The following is a 17878-nucleotide window of genomic DNA, read 5'->3' on the forward strand; positions in this document are numbered from 1 at the left end:
TGGACTGGGGTTGGAGGTGAGAGGGGACTGACTGAACGAGAGCTGGTCTGGACTGGGGTAGGAGGTGAGAGGGGACTGACTGAACAGGAGCTGGTCTGGACTGGGGTTGGAGGTGAGAGGGGACTGACTGAACAGGAGCTGGTCTGGACTGGGGTTGGAGGTGAGAGGGGACTGACTGAACAGGAGCTGGTCTGGACTGGGGTTGGAGGTGAGAGGGGACTGACTGAACAGGAGCTGGTCTGGACTGGGGTAGGAGGTGAGAGGGGACTGACTGAACAGGAGCTGGTCTGGACTGGGGTTGGAGGTGAGAGGGGACTGACTGAACGAGAGCTGGTCTGGACTGGGGTAGGAGGTGAGAGGGGACTGACTGAACAGGAGCTGGTCTGGACTGGGGTTGGAGGTGAGAGGGGACTGACTGAACGAGAGCTGGTCTGGTCTGGGGTTGGAGGTGAGAGGGGACTGACTGAACAGGAGCTGGTCTGGACTGGGGTTGGAGGTGAGAGGGGACTGACTGAACAGGAGCTGGTCTGGACTGGGGTTGGAGGTGAGAGGGGACTGACTGAACGGGAGCTGGTCTGGACTGGGGTAGGAGGTGAGAGGGGACTGACTGAACAGGAGCTGGTCTGGACTGGGGTTGGAGGTGAGAGGGGACTGACTGAACAGGAGCTGGTCTGGACTGGGGTAGGAGGTGAGAGGATACTGACTGAACAGGAGCTGGTCTGGACTGGGGTAGGAGGTGAGAGGATACTGACTGAACGAGAGCTGGTCTGGACTGGGGTAGGAGGTGAGAGGGGACTGACTGAACAGGAGCTGGTCTGGACTGGGGTAGGAGGTGAGAGGGGACTGACTGAACAGGAGCTGGTCTGGACTGGGGTAGGAGGTGAGAGGGGACTGACTGAACAGGAGCTGGTCTGGACTGGGGTAGGAGGTGAGAGGGGACTGACTGAACGGGAGCTGGTCTGGACTGGGGTAGGAGGTGAGAGGATACTGACTGAACGGGAGCTGGTCTGGACTGGGGTTGGAGGTGAGAGGGGACTGACTGAACAGGAGCTGGTCTGGACTGGGGTAGGAGGTGAGAGGGGACTGACTGAACAGGAGCTGGTCTGGACTGGGGTAGGAGGTGAGAGGGGACTGACTGAACGGGAGCTGGTCTGGACTGGGGTAGGAGGTGAGAGGGGACTGATTGAACAGGAGCTGGTCTGGACTGGGGTAGGAGGTGAGAGGGGACTGACTGAACGAGAGCTGGTCTGGACTGGGGTTGGAGGTGAGAGGATACTGACTGAACAGGAGCTGGTCTGGACTGGGGTAGGAGGTGAGAGGATACTGACTGAACGGGAGCTGGTCTGGACTGGGGTAGGAGGTGAGAGGGGACTGACTGAATGGGAGCTGGACTGGACTGGGGTTGGAGGTGAGAGGGGACTGACTGAACAGGAGCTGGACTGGACTGGGGTTGGAGGTGAGAGGGGACTGACTGAACAGGAGCTGGTCTGGACTGGGGTTGGAGGTAAGAGGATACTGATTGAATGGGAGCTGGACTGGGGTTGGAGGTGAGAGGATACTGATTGAATGGGAGCTGGTCTGGACTGGGGTTGGAGGTGAGAGGATACTGATTGAATGGGAGCTGGTCTGGGGTAGGAGGTGAGAGGGGACTGACTGAACGGGAGCTGGTCTGGACTGGGGTAGGAGGTGAGAGGGGACTGACTGAACAGGAGCTGGTCTGGACTGGGGTAGGAGGTGAGAGGGGACTGACTGAACAGGAGCTGGTCTGGACTGGGGTTGGAGGTGAGAGGGGACTGACTGAACAGGAGCTGGTCTGGACTGGGGTTGGAGGTGAGAGGGGACTGACTGAACGAGAGCTGGTCTGGACTGGGGTTGGAGGTGAGAGGGAACTGACTGAACAGGAGCTGGTCTGGACTGGGGTTGGAGGTGAGAGGGGACTGACTGAACGGGAGCTTGAGCACTATATAAGTGATCCAGTCTATAGGTGAGCCAGTCTATAGGTGAGCCAGCCTATAGGTGAGCCAGTCTATAGGTGAGCCAGTCTATAGGTGAGCCAGTCTATAGGTGAGCCAGTCTATAGGTGAGCCAGTCTATAGGTGATCCAGTCTATAGGTGAGCCAGTCTATAGGTGAGCCAGTCTATAGGTGATCCAGTCTATAGGTGAGCCAGTCTATAGGTGATCCAGTCTATAGGTGAGCCAGTCTATAGGTGAGCCAGCCTATAGGTGAGCCAGTCTATAGGTGAGCCAGTCTATAGGTGAGCCAGTCTATAGGTGAGCCAGCCTATAGGTGAGCCAGTCTATAGGTGAGCCAGCCTATAGGTGAGCCAGCCTATAGGTGATCCAGTCTATAGGTGAGCCAGTCTATAGGTGAGCCAGTCTATAGGTGAGCCAGTCTATAGGTGATCCAGTCTATAGGTGAGCCAGTCTATAGGTGAGCCAGTCTATAGGTGATCCAGTCTATAGGTGAGCCAGTCTATAGGTGATCCAGTCTATAGGTGAGCCAGTCTATAGGTGAGCCAGCCTATAGGTGAGCCAGTCTATAGGTGAGCCAGTCTATAGGTGAGCCAGTCTATAGGTGAGCCAGCCTATAGGTGAGCCAGTCTATAGGTGAGCCAGTCTATAGGTGAGCCAGCCTATAGGTGATCCAGTCTATAGGTGATCCAGTCTATAGGTGAGCCAGTCTATAGGTGAGCCAGTCTATAGGTGAGCCAGCCTATAGGTGATCCAGTCTATAGGTGATCCAGTCTATAGGTGAGCCAGCCTATAGGTGAGCCAGTCTATAGGTGAGCCAGCCTATAGGTGATCCAGTCTATAGGTGATCCAGTCTATAGGTGAGCCAGTCTATAGGTGAGCCAGCCTATAGGTGAGCCAGTCTATAGGTGATCCAGTCTATAGGTGAGCCAGTCTATAGGTGATCCAGTCTATAGGTGATCCAGTCTATAGGTGAGCTAGTCTAAAGTAGCAGGAGATTAGGGGTGGTCTAGACTGGGGTCGAAGGTGAGAGGTCACTGCCCTGTTTAACTGTTCCACTGTGACAGAGCCATGACAGGGTTGAGACAGGAGGTTGCTAATGACTCCCACACACGTTTAACCTCTGTGTGTTTATTCTGATATGGTAAACATGTGTAGATGACTAGTACTGGTACACCGTGTATATAGCCAAGTTATCATTACTCATTGTGTGTTAATTATTACATGTTATTATTTTTCTAGTTGTGTCTCTGTATTGTTGGGAAGGGACCATAAGTAAGCATTTCACTGTTAGTCTACACCTGTTGTTTATGAAGCATGGGAGAAATACAATTTGATTTGATTAGAGTTTTATGATAGAAGACATGTTGTTCGTTTGCTTTTCACACCACTTTCCATAGCTTTATAATTAGGCTAGTTTTTGGCCAATATCAGAGTTTATAAAAACACATATATGGTTCTTCGTTTGCAAGGGTTCATTAAGATGGATCTAATATAGCCCCTACAATATCATAATATCTATCCCTGTAGACTGCACAACCTTGACATCCAAACACTGATCAAATGTGAAAAATAAATTACATTTATACGAGCACAGAGATGAAACAGTGAAATGTTGCCTGGCTCTCTCTCCTCTCTTCCATAAAGACAAATAGCATTGTCAGATCTCGTATAGGAAGCTAATATAAATCTGCCACATATACTCCGTACTCCAACTGTAACTAGACAGAGAATGGCTGTTGCTGAGATCCACGGTGGCTTGGCCCAGGGGGTATTAATGGGCATGAGTGTGTTGTCATGCTGTGGTAATGTGAACATGCCTCTCCTCCCCTCCTTTCCTCTCCTTTCCTCTCCGTAACCCAAGCCACCCACTCAGACATGGGAAGGCACCTAGCCCAGGGGAACACAATCTGCTCCTTCCTGTCCAACGGGGTAGTGTGAAAACCTGCCCTCATAAATAAATGCAGTCCTACCAGTTGTCCTCTCATTCTGAAGGTTGTGTCATAAAGAGTAGTTGTCCTCTCATTCTGAAGGTTGTGACATAAAGAGTAGATGTCCTCTCATTCTGAAGGTTGTGTCATAAAGAGTAGTTGTCCTCTCATTCTGAAGGTTGTGTCATAAAGAGTAGATGTCCTCTCATTCTGAAGGTTGTGTCATAAAGAGTAGATGTCCTCTCATTCTGAAGGTTGTGTCATAAAGAGTAGATGTCCTCTCATTCTGAAGGTTGTGTCATAAAGAGTAGATGTCCTCTCATTCTGAAGGTTGTGTCATAAAGAGTAGATGTCCTCTCATTCTGAAGGTTGTGTCATAAAGAGTAGATGTCCTCTCATTCTGAAGGTTGTGTCATAAAGAGTAGATGTCCTCTCATTCTGAAGGTTGTGTCATAAAGAGTAGTTGTCCTCTCATTCTGAAGGTTGTGTCATAAAGAGTAGATGTCCTCTCATTCTGAAGGTTGTGTCATAAAGAGTAGATGTCCTCTCATTCTGAAGGTTGTGTCATAAAGAGTAGATGTCCTCTCATTCTGAAGGTTGTGTCATAAAGAGTAGATGTCCTCTCATTCTGAAGGTTGTGTCATAAAGAGTAGATGTCCTCTCATTCTGAAGGTTGTGTCATAAAGAGTAGATGTCCTCTCATTCTGAAGGTTGTGTCATAAAGAGTAGATGTCCTCTCATTCTGAAGGTTGTGTCATAAAGAGTAGATGTCCTCTCATTCTGAAGGTTGTGTCATAAAGAGTAGTTGTCCTCTCATTCTGAAGGTTGTGTCATAAAGAGTAGATGTCCTCTCATTCTGAAGGTTGTGTCATAAAGAGTAGATGTCCTCTCATTCTGAAGGTTGTGTCATAAAGAGTAGTTGTCCTCTCATTCTGAAGGTTGTGTCATAAAGAGTAGATGTCCTCTCATTCTGAAGGTTGTGTCATAAAGAGTAGATGTCCTCTCATTCTGAAGGTTGTGTCATAAAGAGTAGTTGTCCTCTCATTCTGAAGGTTGTGTCATAAAGAGTAGATGTCCTCTCATTCTGAAGGTTGTGTCATAAAGAGTAGATGTCCTCTCGTTCTGAAGGTTGTGTCATAAAGAGTAGATGTCCTCTCATTCTGAAGGTTGTGTCATAAAGAGTAGATGTCCTCTCATTCTGAAGGTTGTGTCATAAAGAGTAGATGTCCTCTCATTCTGAAGGTTGTGTCATAAAGAGTAGATGTCCTCTCATTCTGAAGGTTGTGTCATAAAGAGTAGTTGTCCTCTCATTCTGAAGGTTGTGTCATAAAGAGTAGATGTCCTCTCATTCTGAAGGCCCACAAGTGTCACGGTACTCATATGTCTGAAGGTAACCCAAACAAATGAATGGAAGTATGGAGATATATATAGATATTAAACCATCTGAAGGTAACCCATACAAATGAATGGAAGTATGGAGATATATATAAGTATTAAACCATCTGAAGGTAACCCATACAAATGAATGGAAGTATGGAGGTAGTTTTGTGCCATCCAAAATAAGGGGTTAAATATGTGTAAGCACAGAGAAAGAGGCCTTTGAGAATTTCCTCCATGAGCCGAACACAGATGCTGCTTGCGACCTGGACACTCGGGCGAAGAATGTGATGTGTATCTTACAGCTTACAACTGGAAACTGACATGCTCTCCTACATTTCCCTGGTGATGTACATGGGACTGGCGAAGGTATCAAGACTGGTGAAGGTATCAAGACTGGTTAAGGTATCAAGACTGGTGAAGGTATCAAGACTGGTGAAGGTAGCAAGACTGGTGAAGGTATCAAGACTGGTGAAGGTATCAAGACTGGCGAAGGTATCACGACTGGTGAAGGTATCAAGACTGGTGAAGGTATCAAGACTGGTGAAGGTAGCAAGACTGGTGAAAGTATCAAGACTGGTGAAGGTAGCAAGACTGGCGAAGGTATCAAGACTGGTGAAGGTATCAAGACTGGCAAAGGTATCAAGACTGGCGAAGGTAGCAAGACTGGCAAAGGTATCAAGACTGGTGAAGGTATCACGACTGGTGAAGGTATCAAGACTGGCGAAGGTAGCAAGACTGGCGAAGGTATCAAGACTGGTGAAGGTATCAAGACTGGTGAAGGTATCAAGACTGGTGAAGGTATCACGACTGGTGAAGGTATCAAGACTGGCGAAGGTAGCAAGACTGGCAAAGGTATCAAGACTAGTTGACTAGTGGAGCAAGTCCCCAGTATATGATCATTTCGCAAGACTCAAGCCCGGTTACACTTATAATGCATATGTGTCTTCATTATTTTTCTTGCTAATAGTTCATATTAATGTGGGACCAATACCTTTTAGGCTTATTCAATGTGTAATAGCAGTGGTATTACCCCATTTGGACATTTTGGCGAGGTTGAAAGGACACTTGGATGTCCCCTGGTTGTCCCCTGACACCACCACAATGTTTGAGAAAGGTTGATATTGCAGAAATTGTGTTTTTATAGTGACCATGAACTTTTAGGCATATTCAATGTGTAATAGCAATGGAATGACCTAATTGACATACTTAGGACACATTGGAGAGGTTGAGTGGACACTTGGAGATGTCCCTTAACCACACCTGACACCCCTGACCAAAGCATCTGCCAAGTTCTTGTTGTGTCTTTCAATCCCATTTTTCCCCCAGAAGTTATTGACATGTTGTGGATGCAATCTGATGTGTTTCCAGCTCAATTCATCAATAATTGACTTACAGCTTGCCCATGAAAGACGAATTCAAAAAATACAAATAAAAACAAAACAGTTACTTTGTGTGTGCTTGATCCTGTGTCTTCTAAACTGTGCCATTCCTATCTATGTTATGACCATTTCCTTATAATCTCCCAGATGTTTTCTTTCTAATGATACCAAGTTTATGCATGTCCTTATCATATAACTGCTTATTAAAAGCAATTACTTTTGGGTACGTCTATTGAGGTAGAAATCTACATTTTTGCCATTACTTTTAAGAGGTTAAAAGAGATGGGGATGGTCAACCTCCTCTGGCTGGCCATCAGCTGTACACACCACAGTACTAGCATGATATGATATCAGATCCTCTGTGATGTGGCAGGAAAAGCCTGAGGTAGTGTGGTGCTTCCCTATTTAACTTCACTGTTAATCAGTGACTGTGGTGGGCACTATAAACTCTTTGATATCACCATCAGTGAGCGTCCACAGAGTTAGACTGGTCAACGATTAACAGGGTATTATACAATCTGTTTCTCTTTTAGGTTACTCTTTTCTCACCAATAGCTTTTCCTATATTAGAGGGGGTTTTCTATACTAGAGGGGGTTTTTCTATACTAGAGTTTTTTTTTCTATACTAGAGGGGGGTTTTCTACACTAGAGGGGTTTTTCTATACTAGAGGGGGTTTTTCTATACTAGAGGGGTTTTTCTATACTAGAGGGGTTCTTTCTATACTAGAGGGGTTCTTTCTATACTAGAGGGGTTCTTCTATACTAGAGGGGTTTTTCTATACTAGAGGGGTTTTTCTATACTAGAGGGGTTCTTTCTATACTAGAGGGGTTCTTCTATACTAGAGGGTTTTTTCTGTACTAGAGAGGTTCTTCTATACTAGAGGGGTTTTTCTGTACTAGAGAGGTTCTTCTATACTAGAGGGGTTTTTCTGTACTAGAGAGGTTCTTCTATACTAGAGGGGTTCTTTCTATACTAGAGTTTTTTTTTCTATACTAGAGGGGGTTTTCTGTACTAGAGGTTCTTCTATACTAGAGGGGTTTTTCTGTACTAGAGAGGTTCTTCTATACTAGAGGGGTTATTTCTATACTAGAGGGGTTTTTCTGTACTAGAGGGGTTCTTTCTATACTAGAGGGTTTTTCTACACTACAGGGTTTTTTCTACACTAGAGGGGGTTGTTCTATTCTGTTTTCACCTCATTTCATTCTCTATCTCTCCTCAGTCTTGTCTTTCTTTCTTTTTTCACACACACGCACACACACACACACACACACACGCAGAGTGCTAAAGTGCTTCTGATTTCATCCCAACTGAGACACCATCTGTGGTTTTTGAGATAACTCAATAAATCAAAAGGTGATCGATCGGCTTTGCCAGCGCTCAGTCCAGCGTCGTTAAAAGTGTCTGTGTGTCTAAATTAGATTGGCCATCACATCAAAATTACACACAAAGAGAGCATCTGTCTCCCCTGAGTATGTGCTCAGACACACACACACAAACACAAACACACAGAGAGATTCTCAATTGGATTGAGGTCTGGGCTTTGACTAGGCCATTCCAAGACATTTAAATGTTTCCCCTTAAACCACTCAAGTTTTGCTTTCGCAGAATGCTTAGGGCCATTGTCCTGCTGGAAGGTGAACCTCTTATCTGACCAGAGTACCTCCTTCTGTATGTTTGGGGAGTCTTCCACATGCCTTTTGGCGAACACCAAACGTGTTTGCTTATTTTTTACTTTAAACAATGGGTTTTTTCTGGCCACTCTTCCGTAAAGCCCAGCTCTGTGGAGTGTACGGCTTAAAAAGGTCCGATGGATAGATACTCCAATCTCCGCTAATGAGCTTTGCAGGTCCTTCAGGGTTATCTTTGGTCTCTTTGTTGCCTCTGATCAATGCCCTCCTTGCCTGGTCTGTATGTTTTGGTGGGCGGCCCTCTCTTGGCACGTTTGTTGTGGTGCCATATTCTTTCCATTTTTTAATAATGTATTTAATGGTGCTCCGTGGGATGTTCAAAGTTTCTGATATTTTTTTATAACTCAACCCTGATCTGTACTTCTCCACAACTTTGTCCCTGACCTGTTTGGAGAGCTCCTTGGTCTTCATAGTGCCGCTTGCTTGGTGGTGCCCCTTGCTTAGTGGTGTTGCAGACTCTGAGGCCTTTCAGAACAGGTGTATATATACTGAGATCATGTGACAGATCATGTGACACTTAAATAAAGTTCACGTGTGCAATCTAACTAATTATGTGACTTCTGAAGGTAATTGGTTGCACCAGATCTTATTTAGGGCCTTCATAGCAAAGGGGGTGAATATGGTATTATGTGGCTGAGTGATGAGGGGACAGACCACCAGATATACCCTGGTATTATGTGGCTGAGTGATGAGGAGAAATTGAAAAGTTTTTTTTTTTGTCCATTGTGTATTTCCGTTTGCGGAATATTTCGATAAAGCCTGGAATAAAAGAAAAGGGGATACCTATATTTAAATTGTAAAAATATTTAGCTTCTATGCGGTGAATGGCAGGTGTGTATTCAGATAATGTATTGGCTTGTCTCCCATATGAATATTCTCTTTATGTCAAACTGGGTTTATTTGTCTGTATATGGTATGTATTTACAGTTGAAGTCGGAAGTTAACATACACTTAGGTTGGATTCATTAAAACTAGTTTTTCAACAACTCCACAAATTTCTTGTTAAACTGTATGTCACGCCCTGACCTTAGAGATCCTTATTATTCTCTATGTTAGGTTAGGTCAGGGTGTGACTCGGGTGGGAAAGTCTATGTTTTCTATTTCTTTGTTTTTGGCCGAGTGTGCTTCCCAATCAGAGGCAGCTGTCTATCGCTGTCTCTGATTGGGGATCATATATTAAGTTGTCATTTTCCTTGTGGGATCTTGTTTTCTGTTTAGTGTCTGTGCCTGACATGACTGTTCGCTTCGTTTTTTGTCATTGTTATTTAGTTTTGGTGTCATCAATAAAAAGCACGATGTACGCCTACCACGCTGCGCCTTGGTCCACTGAGTTAGCCTGTACCACTGAGTTAGCCTGTACCACTGAGTTAGCCTGTACCACTGAGTTAGCCTGTACCACTGAGTTAGCCTGTACCACTGAGTTAGCATGGCCTAGTCTGTACCACTGGGTTAGCCTGTACCACTGAGTTAGCCTGTACCACTGAGTTAGCATGGCCTAGTCTGTACCACTGGGTACTCTACCTTCATTATCAGTTACCAGGTGGTAACCAGTTGGGGGGGGGGGGGGGGGGGGGGGGGGTAGAGAGAGTGTAATTTCACTTTTGTTTATTATCTATTTCACTTGCTTTGGCAACGTAAACATATGTTTCCCATGCCAATAAAGCCCTTTTGAATTTAAATTGAATTGAGTTGTTGGAGGACGAAGGTGAGAGGGGAGGGGAGGGGAGGGGAGGGGAGGGGTCAGACCTGAAAATAGATCTGTGGTTGACCTTGTGATCCTGAACACCCTTCAGTACTGTAAGACTAGACAGACTGGTTGCCTCCCACAATGTAACCAATGTGCTGTTGTCATCGGTCTGGGATTTCTAAAACTACTGTAGAAAATTGAACAAAAATAGTTCAATCCTTATCCCATCTGAAAGTCGTCTCTGTAGTCAGAAACACACAACGTATTAAACAAAAGACAACCAGGTCATATAATGTCAGAATCCAGCTGTCTCAGTTCTTCACTGAACATTGATCTTCATCTCTGTGTTAGTATTTTTCTAAACATCCCAAATGAGGTCAGAGAGATGAAAAGAGGGCCTGTTATGAGACGACTGGGCAGTGTTTAGGAAGAGAGAGTGGACACTGGGCAGTCTTTAGGAAGAAAGAGTGGACACTGGGCAGTGTTTAGGAAGAGAGAGTGGACACTGGGCAGTGTTAAGGAAGAGAGAGTGGACACTGGGCAGTCTTTAGGAAGAGAGAGTGGACACTGGGCAGTGTTAAGGAAGAGAGAGTGGACACTGGGCAGTCTTTTAGAAGAGAGAGTGGACACTGGGCAGTCTTTAGGAAGAGAGAGTGGACACTGGGCAGTGTTTAGGAAGAGAGAGTGGACACTGGGCAGTCTTTAGGGGGAGAGAGAGTGGACACTGGGCAGTGTTTAGGAAGAGAGAGTGGACACTGGGCAGTCTTTTAGAAGAGAGAGTGGACACTGGGCAGTGTTTAGGAAGAGAGAGTGGACACTGGGCAGTGTTTAGGAAGAGAGAGTGGACACTGGGCAGTCTTTAGGAAGAGAGAGTGGACACTGGGCAGTGTTTAGGAAGAGAGAGTGGACACTGGGCAGTGTTAAGGAAGAGAAAGTGGACAATGGGCAGTCTTTAGGAAGAGAGAGTGGACACTGGGCAGTGTTTAGGAAGAGAGAGTGGACACTGGGCAGTGTTAAGGAAGAGAGAGTGGACACTGGGCAGTCTTTTAGAAGAGAGAGTGGACACTGGGCAGTGTTTAGGAAGAGAGAGTGGACACTGGGCAGTGTTAAGGAAGAGAGAGTGGACACTGGGCAGTGTTAAGGAAGAGAGATTGGACACTGGGCAGTGTTTAGGGAGAGAGTGGACACTGGGCAGTGTTAAGGAAGAGAGATTGGACACTGGGCAGTGTTTAGGGAGAGAGTGGACACTGGGCAGAGAGACAGAGAACACACACACACACACACACACACACACACACACACACACACACACACACACACACACACACACACACACACACACACACACACACACACACACACACACACACTGACTGTCCTCATACTCCTCTCACACTGCGTTTGTTAATTTTTTAAATATCCATCTCTCACAAACACAACCACACACAGTATCCCTACTGTTCACACACAACCACATACACACACACACACACACACACAGTATCCCTGCTGTTCACACACAACCACACAGTATCCCTACTGTTCACACACAACCACACACACACACACAGTCTCCCTACTGTTCACACACAACCACACACACACACACAGTCTCCCTACTGTTCACACACAACCACACACACACACACACAGTCTCCCTACTGTTCACACACAACCACACACACACACACACAGTCTCCCTACTGTTCACACACAACCACACACACACACACAGTCTCCCAACAGTTCACATTATTGTCCGTCTCGACTGACACAATACAGCAGTGGACCCACAAAGAAATGGGTTCACTTCAACCCAATATCTTCCCCCTCCAGTCCTCTACTCCTTCAGTCCTCTACTTCTCCAGTCCTCTACTCCTCCAGTCCTCTACTCCTCCAGTCCTCTCCTCCTCCTTTCCCAACACTATTCCATCTCTCCATTCATCTACTCCTCCAGTCCTCTACTCCTCCTTTCCCACACTATTCCATCTCTCCATTCATCTACTCCTCCAGTCCTCTACTCCTCCTTTCCCACACTATTCCATCTCTCCATTCATCTACTCCTCCAGTCCTCTACCCCTCCAGTCCTCTACTCCTCCAGTCCTCTCCTCCTCCTTTCCCACACAAATCCGTCTCTTCATTCCTCTACTTCTCCAGGCCTCTGATAGAAATAGTTCAATTATTCATTAGGACTCACTATACTAACAAAGACATTGTTTGCACTCCAACCCTACACCTAGCAAACTGAATCACCCAGAGTACTCCACTCCAACACCCAGCATACTGAAACCACCCAGAGTACTCCACTCCAACCCTACACCCAGCATACTGAATCACCCAGAGTACTCCACTCCAACCCTACACCCAGCAAACTGAACCACCCAGAGTACTCCAACCCTACACCCAGCATACTGAGCCACCCAGAGTACTCCACTCCAACCCTACACCCAGCATACTGAACTACCCAGAGTACTCCACTCCAACCCTACACCCAGCAAACTGAACCACCCAGAGTACTCCACTCCAACCCTACACCCAGCATACTGAACCACCCAGAGTACTCCAACCCTACACCCAGCATACTGAACTACCCAGAGTACTCCACTCCAACCCTACACCCAGCATACTGAACCACCCAGAGTACTCCACTCCAACCCTACACCCAGCATACTGAATCACCCAGAGTACTCCACTCCAACCCTACACCCAGCATACTGAACCACCCAGAGTACTCCACTCCAACCCTACACCCAGCATACTGAACCACCCAGAGTACTCCACTCCAACCCTACACCCAGCATACTGAACCACCCAGAGTACTCCACTCCAACCCTACACCCAGCATACTGAACCACCCAGAGTACTCCACTCCAACCCTACACCCAGCAAACTGAACCACCCAGAGTACTCCATTCCAACCCTACACTCAGCATACTGAACTACCCAGAGTACTCCACTCCAACCCTACACCCAGCATACTGAACTACCCAGAGTACTCCACTCCAACCCTACACCCAGCAAACTGAACTACCCAGAGTACTCCACTCCAACCCTACACCCAGCATACTGAACCACCCAGAGTACTCCACTCCAACCCTACACCCAGCATACTGAACTACCCAGAGTACTCCACTCCAACCCTACACCCAGCATAGTGAACCACCCAGAGTACTCCACTCCAACCCTACACCCAGCATACTGAACCACCCAGAGTACTCCACTCCAACCCTACACCCAGCATACTGAACCACCCAGAGTACTCCACTCCAACCCTACACCCAGCAAACTGACCCACCCAGAGTACTCCACTCCAACCCTACACCCAGCATACTGAACCACCCAGAGTACTCCACTCCAACCCTACACCCAGCATACTGAACCACCCAGAGTACTCCACTCCAACCCTACACCCAGCATACTGAACCACCCAGAGTACTCCACTCCAACCCTACACCCAGCATACTGAACCACCCAGAGTACTCCACTCCAACCCTACACCCAGCAAACTGACCCACCCAGAGTACTCCACTCCAACCCTACACCCAGCATACTGAATCACCCAGAGTACTCCACTCTAACCCTACACCCAGCATACTGAACCACCCAGAGTACTCCACTCCAACCCTACACCCAGCAAACTGAACCACCCAGAGTACTCCACTCCAACCCTACACTCAGCATACTGAACCACCCAGAGTACTCCACTCCAACCCTACACCCAGCATACTGAACCACCCAGAGTACTCCACTCCAACCCTACACCCAGCATACTGAACCACCCAGAGTACTCCACTCCAACCCTACACCCAGCATACTGAACCACCCAGAGTACTCCACTCCAACCCTACACCCAGCATACTGAACCACCCAGAGTACTCCACTCCAACCCTACACCCAGCATATTGAACCACCCAGAGTACTCCACTCCAACCCTACACCCAGCATACTGAACCACCCAGAGTACTCCACTCCAACCCTACACCCAGCATATTGAACCACCCAGAGTACTCCACTCCAACCCTACACCCAGCATACTGAACCACCCAGAGTACTCCACTCCAACCCTACACCCAGCATACTGAACCACCCAGAGTACTCCAACCCTACACCCAGCATACTGAACTACCCAGAGTACTCCACTCCAACCCTACACCCAGCATACTGAACCACCCAGAGTACTCCACTCCAACCCTACACCCAGCATACTGAACCACCCAGAGTACTCCACTCCAACCCTACACTCAGCATACTGAACTACCCAGAGTACTCCACTCCAACCCTACACCCAGCATATTGAACCACCCAGAGTACTCCACTCCAACCCTACACCCAGCATACTGAACCACCCAGAGTACTCCACTCACATTACACTGAAATCACTTTACCCTCCCACAAACACATGCACATGTACACAGACACACAACAGATCCCTATGACAACGAGAAGACTGTTTACTTATTCACGAGGGGCATTCCTTTCCTGTGCAAGTGGGATTATTTTCCCTTGAGTGAGAGAGAGGAAGGGTTGAAGGGAGTTACACAGATGCACTGTCCATCATCCTGTCACCACAAGTGTCCAGGAGACAGACAATAACATGTGAGTGTGTTTGATGTTCTGTACACATTCAGACCTAGATATAATCTGCACCGGTGTCTACCTCAATGTCCTAGTAAAACAACACACCCAACACAAAGATATCCTATAACAAACACAGGTGCTGTCAACATAGTTTAGGTCATTATCATCACTGTGTCAGAGGAGGAACCATGGCATGACAAGTTGACTGAAGCATAATTAGACTGGCACCCAGGCTTGGCCATCTGATCCCTGTAGAGGAGCTGCCATGCCTGATAGAGGAGGGAGACGCGTGGGGAGACTGGGGGTACTGAGCGCTTGATCCTGTTACTTTAATGGGCTGTTTTATTGCTGCTGATCTTTATGACTCTTCGTGTGACACTTTGACCAACCGACTCACTGAAGAGTGAGGGTAAACAGAGTGCGTCCCGGGACTATAGCGCAGTTTATGATGAACAACTATAACGGCTCCAACTTTATGTTTTTTTTTGTGTGTTTTTACTCCGAAACAAATAAGTAACTGACTCTAGAACTACCAGAGGCGGGAGAATGTATCACTCTACCTACCTGTAGGCTTGACAAAGTTGACAAAGTGAAGATTGCGGTTACCCCGCACAATGTGGTTGGGGGGACGGGTGAGGAGTGAACTTTAAGGGCTTTGTCTGTGGGACTTCATTTATGAAGTGCCCTCTCTCTCTCCAAAAATCCCCAAGGGCCCAGAGGGGGAGTGCCGTGTATCTTTCTTTATGTGACGGCTACCGGCGCGGCGGAATAAGTTAATTTTGTGAGGAATTTAAAAATATATTTTTTTTTCCGATTTATCGGGGTGTGCTGTAGCAGCCCTACATCCCGTGGCTATGGTAAAGACCTTTGTTATTCCCATCAACCAATTCTGGTGCAAATCGGTGGTGCAAAGGAAAATTAAGCGGAAACCCAAAATGATTGTAAAATGCATAAAGCACTCTCACAACTTTGGTTTTGTATCAATATTGCAGATCAATTCATGATTTTGATGTCACATGATTCATATGCCTTCAATGCTCACTTAATTAGGCTGTTTGCACAACAAAGAAAGAACGTAGCCTAAAACGTGTAATAGTAAAACAAAAAATACAGCCTAAATCAAAAACGTTAAATGTAAGAGATGGAATAAAGTTTTCATAAATATCCTATTGTAGTGTCTTTCTAATGAACGACAGAACTATTTAAAAAACTCTTTAGGCCTATAAGAAAAATGGTGACAAAACATTGGACAGATAGCCTATTCAAAACATAAGACTGCCAGTTTTATGTGGTAACCACAGTAGCCTAACTCAAAAAACAAGGGCAGGCGCATTGGTCAGCAAGTTCATTGGCTCCTTCTACTGTAACCTTCTTGCGCGAGCTCATCTCATGAAAACAATCTTGCAACTTTAACATTGTCAATAACAACATGGTCACTTTACACTGACAGAACGTTGTGCCAAGAACACATGCAACATATGCCACATGGATTTTTCCATAAAATGCATCAGCTAGTCCAACAAATAAAATAAATAGGTACTTACGTTAGTCCGATCTGTCCCGAATCAACTTCTAATAAAATATGAACATCTATTGAACACAAAAATATTCCTTCAGGTTCCTGTCTTCAATGTCATGAAGCACATCAATAATATCCTGTTCCCCTCTAGTAGCGAAGGGAGTGCCCAACTGTCCCGAGCAAGTCCCTACCGCCACCAGCCGAATCCCCATTCACACCCGTAAGTACATTTAGAGACCAGGCAGCGTGTGAAAACCCGGAACGGACTTTTTGGAACGGGTTCCTGAAAGCTCTCTCTGCTACCCTTAGGGCGCTGATGGGGGGGACACATCCTACTCTGATCTGTCTTAGAAATTGAAGCTCACGAAAAAGACCACAAAAATGTAATTCTAAAGTTATTTCATTGTCTGTAACTCAATTAAATTCAAAGGGATTTATATATGTTTACATTGCCAAAGCAAGTGAAATAGATAACTAACCAAAATGTGAAATAAATAATTAAAAACATGTGTTATTATCTAGTGCAGTGAGTTATTGTGTAGTGCAGTGTGTTATTGTGTAGTGCAGTGTGTTATTGTGTAGTGCAGTGTGTTATTGTGTAGTGCAGTGTGTTATTGTGTAGTGCAGTGTGTTATTTTCTAGTGCAGTGTGTTATTGTGTAGTGCAGTGTGTTATTGTGTAGTGCAGTGTGTTATTGTGTAGTGCAGTGTGTTATTTTCTAGTGCAGTGTGTTATTGTGTAGTGCAGTGAGTTATTGTGTAGTGCAGTGTGTTATTGTGTAGTGCAGTGAGTTATTGTGTAGTGCAGTGTGTTATTGTGTAGTGCAGTGTGTTATTGTGTAGTGCAGTGTGTTATTGTGTAGTGCAGTGTGTTATTGTGTAGTGCAGTGTGTTATTGTGTAGTGCAGTGTGTTATTATCTAGTGCAGTGAGTTATTGTGTAGTGCAGTGTGTTATTGTGTAGTGCAGTGAGTTATTGTGTAGTGCAGTGTGTTATTGTGTAGTGCAGTGAGTTATTGTGTAGTGCAGTGTGTTATTGTGTAGTGCAGTGTGTTATTGTGTAGTGCAGTGTGTTATTGTGTAGTGCAGTGTGTTATTGTGTAGTGCAGTGTGTTATTGTGTAGTGCAGTGTGTTATTATCTAGTGCAGTGAGTTATTGTGTAGTGCAGTGTGTTATTGTGTAGTGCAGTGAGTTATTGTGTAGTGCAGTGTGTTATTTTCTAGTGCAGTGTGTTATTGTGTAGTGCAGTGTGTTATTATCTAGTGCAGTGAGTTATTGTGTAGTGCAGTGTGTTATTGTGTAGTGCAGTGAGTTATTGTGTAGTGCAGTGAGTTATTTTCTAGTGCAGTGTGTTATTGTGTAGTGCAGTGTGTTATTGTGTAGTGCAGTGTGTTATTGTGTAGTGCAGTGTGTTATTGTGTAGTGCAGTGTGTTATTGTGTAGTGCAGTGTGTTATTATCTAGTGCAGTGTGTTATTGTGTAGTGCAGTGTGTTATTGTGTAGTGCAGTGTGTTATTGTGTAGTGCAGTGTGTTATTGTGTAGTGCAGTGAGTTATTGTGTAGTGCAGTGAGTTATTTTCTAGTGCAGTGTGTTATTTTCTAGTGCAGTGAGTTATTGTGTAGTGCAGTGTGTTATTTTCTAGTGCAGTGTGTTATTGTGTAGTGCAGTGTGAATCAGACAGGCTTGTAGTGAGGGTGCTCTACAGTTAACATACACTAACGGCTCTGGCCGATTCTCTCCGTG

General features: G+C 46.0%; 1 protein-coding gene across 1 annotated transcript in view; it reads right to left on the bottom strand.

Moving 5' to 3' along the window:
- The window catches only part of LOC120018034 (1-phosphatidylinositol 4,5-bisphosphate phosphodiesterase eta-1-like), a 173123-nt gene extending 156841 nt beyond the window's left edge, over positions 1-16282 (bottom strand). The window contains exon 1 of the mRNA XM_038960989.1: positions 16161-16282. The gene's annotated coding sequence lies outside the window, so the exon portion shown is untranslated. The remainder of the gene's footprint in view (positions 1-16160) is intronic.
- Positions 16283-17878: the final 1596 nt, after the last annotated feature.

Source organism: Salvelinus namaycush, chromosome 23, assembly GCF_016432855.1.
Source record: "Salvelinus namaycush isolate Seneca chromosome 23, SaNama_1.0, whole genome shotgun sequence".
Taxonomy (NCBI): Eukaryota; Metazoa; Chordata; class Actinopteri; order Salmoniformes; family Salmonidae; genus Salvelinus; species Salvelinus namaycush.